This window comes from Piliocolobus tephrosceles, chromosome 6, assembly GCF_002776525.5.
Source record: "Piliocolobus tephrosceles isolate RC106 chromosome 6, ASM277652v3, whole genome shotgun sequence".
In the NCBI taxonomy this organism is placed as follows: domain Eukaryota; kingdom Metazoa; phylum Chordata; class Mammalia; order Primates; family Cercopithecidae; genus Piliocolobus; species Piliocolobus tephrosceles.
Window position 1 is genome coordinate 89,886,696 of NC_045439.1, and position 6,043 is coordinate 89,892,738.

Genomic DNA, 6,043 nt, shown 5'->3' on the forward strand with positions numbered 1-6,043 from the left:
CCCAGGGAAGGGAAAACTGCCACAGCACTGCTGCCTCACTCTCCAGAGATATTTTTTTTCTTTCTCTTTTAATGTTCGCTCTTTCAAATACTCCAGGAAACTGATAGACTAAGGGATCAAAATATAATCCCTTAATATTCTTATACTCCTTTTTTTTTTTTGCAGAAACAAGTGAACATTTATTTTTGGTCCTTTCTTCCTGTGTGTATTTCAAGTCTTTTTCAAAACAAGGCCCCAGGAATCTCCAGATTCAATTATGTCCCTGGGCTTGGTCGACCACTGCAGGAGTCTTAGGGAGCCTTGTACAAATGCTAGAGTTATGCATTTACCAACATTAAACCCTAGGATAGAAGACACACAAAAGCAGGACTCCTTCCTTCATGGAATGTGCTGATTTCAGACGAGATGGCAGCCAATGTAGAAAATGCTGGAATTTTTCCTTGGAATTGGATTGTGATGAGAGGTGCTTGCCATGAACATAAACTACTATCTTTTCTTTGACGCTTCCTTTCCAGTTTTTGAAGATAAAGTAGGAAATAATTTTCTCTAAAGATACTCAGTAAAAATTCCAAACAAAAAAACAGAAACACATGCTTCCACTTCAATGATAGAAATTTACTGCAGTTTGGCACCTGGGTCTAGTTAAGCAGGCAGATGAACTGATGCGTTCACCCCGATAGCCAGGTATGCCCACTCCTTGAGGAAGCCCACTCTATTGTTGGTACCATGATGGGTCACTGAGAGATGGAAAGGGCACAAGAACCATGAGATCTCCTGGAAATGCTTCCCTGGGAAGGCAATTTCATGAATGAGACCTTCCAAGCAAATGACACCAAACTTCCCCGGGTGCTCCTCAATCACTGTTTTGTCTGTCAGAGGGAGGGTCTTATTCTTGACCTTGGCTTGTCCGCATTTCAAAATGAGTTCCAGGACAGACATCAGATTTGGAAATCCCCAGGTCACATAAGGTTCCACTATACGCAGCATTTTTAGGTTCTGGGAAGTGACTTTTACAAAGACACCAGTAAAAATTTTCTTCAGGCAGTCTTGCGATGGTTCTCTGCACCAGTAAGTTCACACCATCAAGCCTTTCAATGCGTACAACAAAGCCAAGGAATGTTTATCTGGCAATTCCAAGGCACGAGGTTTCACTTCTAGTCATCTGAGATGCACCTTGTCATGTTTCTGCTGCCAGAAATCATGTAGGAATGATTCCAGTCGCTTAAACCTGAACCCTTTTCCTTTCCTCTGCTCCTTCTTTGCCAAAAGTGGCTGCTTTGCCTGGGTAGCTTTGAGGGCTTGATAAGCCTTCCCCTTTTTCAGGAGATTCTCTGGAACCAAAGAGATTTTTCTTTGCTCTTGCTCTGCCATCTTTCTAGTGTTGCAGCTACTGCTTTTTGAGACAGGGTCTCACTGTCGCCCAGGCTGGAGTGCAGTGGTGCAATCTCAGCTCATTGCAACTTCCGCCTCCTGGGTTCAAGAGATTCTCCTGTCTCAGCCTCCCGAGTAGCTGGGACTACAGGTACGTGCCACCTTGCCCAGCTAATTTTTGTATTTTTAGTAGAGACAGGGTTTCACCATATTGGTCAGGCTGGTCTTGAATTCCTGACCTCAGGTGTTGCACCTGCCTTAGCCTCCCAAAGTGCTGGGACTATAGGCGTGAGCCGCCACATCCAGCCTCTTATATTCTTAATATAGAATATTTTTAGCCATTCCCTCCAAGAGTTCTGCAAATGTAGTCCAGCACCAAACTTTGAAACATAGGGAAAGGTGGCACCTAGTGTTTTATCCTTAGCCTTAGGAACCTCTCCAGATACCCAGACAGGAAAAGTTCGGTATTAACATGCTGCTACATTAGTAATTAATATTCTCATCCTTCTTCACTCCTAACAAAATTTAGATTTTGTTAATAACTTTTACTTCCCAATGTTTATAAATCTTGGATTTGGTTCTATAAGTATAACTCCCACAATAAAAGGACTACCAGTGTGTTGGGTTTTTTTTTTTTAAACTTTTTCATTCCTCAGGAGGGAGGGGTGTTTAATTTCTTGGTTGGCTAGATTTCATTGTCAGTTAGGTTGTTTTGCTCACATATGCTTTACTCACATTATGTCTAAAAAAGACCTTCGCTCAGATACTCAAAAGATATCTTAACTACATACACTACTCACATGTCACATTTTCTTCTGCTCGACACCTTATAGATATTGCTCCATTGGCTTCAACTCTAAATGATCCTCTAGTCCTTATATAGTGGACTCTTCTTTTGTGAATTGGAGAAATCAATGACAGCCTTGATTTTACAGCTGAACAGTAGGTATTCATGCTCTTGTTTTCTCCCAAGTAAAGCTCATACGTACTATAATTCTCATTGGAGTATTTCCCTCATATGGTCTTCATATGCGAGAGATGATTAAATTGGTAGAAAATTATCAGGTCAAACCCTCTTTTCCCTTGAACTTTAGACATTGTTCCATTGTGTTCTGGCATTGAATATTGCTATGAAAAAGTATTAGGTCAATGAGATTTTGTTCATTTGTAGGTATCTTGATTTTTCTGCCTAGGTACTTGAAAAGATCTTTCTTCTTTTTAAAAAGGTTTATAAGACATATATGCACCGAAAATCATTTGAAAAAAAGTTCAACATCATTGATCATTAGAGAAATGCAAATCAAAACCACAATGAGATTCCACCTTACACCAGTCAGAATGGCTATTACTAAAAAGTCAAAAAATAACAGATGCTGGCGAGGGTAGGAAGAAAAAGGAATGCTCAGACACTGCTGGTGGGAGTGTAAATTAGTTCAGCCATTGTGAAGGACAGTGTAGTGATTCTTCAAAGACCTAAAGACAGAAATACCATTCTACCCAGCAATCCCATTGCTGAGTATATACACAAAGGAATATAAATTGTTCTATTATAAACACACACAGATGCCAATGTTCACTGCAACACTATTCACAATCGCAAAGACATAGAATCAACCTAAATGCCTATCAATGATAGACTGAATAAACAAAATGTGGTACCTATACACCATGGAATACTATGCAGCCATAAAAAGAATGAGACCATGCCCTTTGCAGAGACATGGATGGAGCTGGAGGCCATTATCCTTAGCAAACTAACACAGGAACAGAAAACCAAATGCTGAATGTTCTCACTGACAAGTGGGAGCTAAATGATGAGAACACATGCACACATACAGGGGAACAACACACACTGGGACCTATTGAAGGGTGGAGGGTGGGAGGAGGGAGAGGATCAGGAAAAATAACTAATGGGTACTAGGGTTAATATCTGGAAGATGAAATAATCTGTACAACAAACCTCTGTGACACAAGTTTACCTATGTAACAAACCTGCACATGTACTCCTGAACTTCAAAGTAAAAAAATAAATTAATTATTTAACAACTTGTGTTCAGTAAATTCTAATGTTCTGCATCAGCACGCTATATCATTTTGTCAATATTTCCTGAAACATGGTGGGTTCTTTCAATATGCATATTAGATTTTTATTTATTTCAAGGAAAAATTTATTCTATCACAACTTTGGCTATTTTTTTTTTTTTTTTTTTGGTGTCACTTGTTTCTATGTCATTTATTCTATAGTTTCTTGCACATAATTTATTTTATTGGATGATGTTGGATCATCTTTATTAATCACTTATATCTATTAGTCCTTCTTGAACTGCTTTTCTCTCTTGATTATTCTCAGCACTCAGTTGAGCCTTTCTTCTATGTTAGCAATTCAATTTTCAGCTATGGCCATTCTAATCCTTGAAAATTCTAATTTAGTTATAAATTATGTAACGCATTGGGTGTTTTTGTTTCTCTGCATTCCTCTTTTTCTTCTTATTCTGTTTTTCTTTTTAAATCTGTTGTCAAAAACTTGTTTAATAAAATTCGTAGTTTTATTAAGCTCTTTAGAGTAAAATACTGTCAGGTAATCTTTCCTGTAAGTTGTCCTCTTTTGTAGACTGTTTATCAGTCTTTAGTGTGCTAGATTGATCTTACCTTTTCCTGTACTATTTTAATAAAACCATTATTTTTCTTGTTAACAGTTACAGAATTGTTCTGTGTGCCAGACTCTGTTCTCTGCAATTTCCATATGTTAATCCTCTAATTCTTATAACATAACCCTATTAGGCAGATACAATTATTTGCTCCATTTTAAAGACGATGAAACTGTGCGTTTGAATAATTACTATGATGTTTCTTTTCATTTTGCTCAGGCTTATGTGGGCACTTCCATCCACACCTTTTCCTTGCTATAGTTTAGTACAGATGAGTTCTCTTTGGCACCATGTTCACCTTAATATTATACCTGTTTATCTTCCCTTTCCAGCTATAGTCTGGGGACTTGGAGTAATATGACCTATTATTTCTATAACCACAGAATTTGGAAAGAGGGGAAGAAAGACAGAACTCCCCATTCAAATGTTATATAAAATATCCTGGGTTTGTTACCCTTAACTAAAAATGCTTTATTAGATCTCTAAGTTCAGCAAAGAGCCTTGAAAAAATCAATATTCCTATATTTTTTCTCTGTATTAGATGCCATCCTAGGATGACTGAAACTGAAGCTTTTTCTCTTGAGGATTTTCCTTTATGTTTCCTCCAAATAGCTCACTCACCTCCCTAGTGTATTTCTTCTGAAATTTGGGATTTAAGGGGAAATTCTCAAGATGTGTTAACAAGTCCATCTTCTTTCCCCAGTGTAGCTTTGAGGTGGGGTAGAGGCCATGTTAAGACCCACATGGAATCTTTCCAGTAAGGTTGATTTCCTTCTTAGCACCCCATTTTTAAACTTAGGACATGAAATGGTATCCCTTCCTGCTTTCCTTTTTTATTATTTTACTATTTTTTATTTATGTGTTCAGGTAATAGGAAGTTTCTATGACCCGGATTCATCCTGCTATCTTCACCCAAAGCTTGACTGGTACCTTATGACATTAAATAAATATATCTTGTAACCAACGTTTGCTTTTCTGCAGAATATAATATTTCCATTTTATCATAAAAGCCTTGTACATGTAAGGTATCAAAGTACTGAGATTCAACTACAAGACAAGTCTTATGTTTTGTTTCATTTTTTATATGTCTATTCTATGAACTAAGTATCATTGAAAAAACACAGTCTTCAAAACTGTTAGCACTTTTCAGACTAGGGGACTTCAAGAATTTTCCTCCTTTTTGTATGGTTACATTGGTAAAGATACTTTAGTCATAGATCGTTTCTGGACACAGTCTTCCTACAATCTAAGAATAGAAGTTGATCCTTTAAAATCAGACTTAGAAAAATAAATAAAAATTTACAAAAATAAAATTATATACAGGAACTTAAACTTTTACATTTTTGTGTAAAATGAATACACAAAAACTCTCGAAGAAAAATGTTCCCATTACGTATGTTTTAAGTGAGTTTCTCCTCTTGGAAGCCATCTCTGAGGAGATATTTTTAAAATGTTTTAAAATATAGCCTCTACAGTGTTTTTCCCAATTGCTAAGTTGAGACCTGATTCATACTTCTGATTTTGCTCTTTGGGATGGGAGAAGGGCGAATAGAAATGATGATTAATTGCAAACAAACCACTTCCGTGAAGCCACAGCAGGGGGAGGGCAAAATCAGATGCCTTCTGATTCACTTTGAGGAGGAGATTTGCTCATCTTCCTTCTTTGGTTTGTGTTTTTGGCTTGTGTCTGTCATTTGGCCCCCAACCGGGATGTGTTTTTACATTCATTTTGTGTTTAGAAAAGATATATCCAATCAAAAGGTTTAAGCCGCTCTTGACACTAATAAAGTGGATGAAGATAAAAAAGGAAAATGTAGTGTGTTAGTCTGTGGTCCCACAGCATTTTTAGGTTCTGCACCAGTAAGTTCACACCATCAAGCCTTTCAATGCGTACAACAAAGCCAAGGAATGTTGCAGGCTCTGGGCTTCATCAAAAAGGGCCAGAGATGAGACTAAAGAGTCAGTCAGGATCATGTATACCGGCAGGAGAGGGGAGGGGAGGGGAGGGGAGGGGAAGGGAGGGG

The 6,043-nt window shown here is 37.8% G+C and overlaps 1 pseudogene; it reads right to left on the reverse strand.

The window, feature by feature from the left end:
• Positions 1-601: 601 nt before the first annotated feature.
• On the reverse strand, positions 602-1,386 carry LOC111527167 (annotated as a pseudogene).
• Between the last annotated feature and the right edge of the window lie 4,657 nt (positions 1,387-6,043).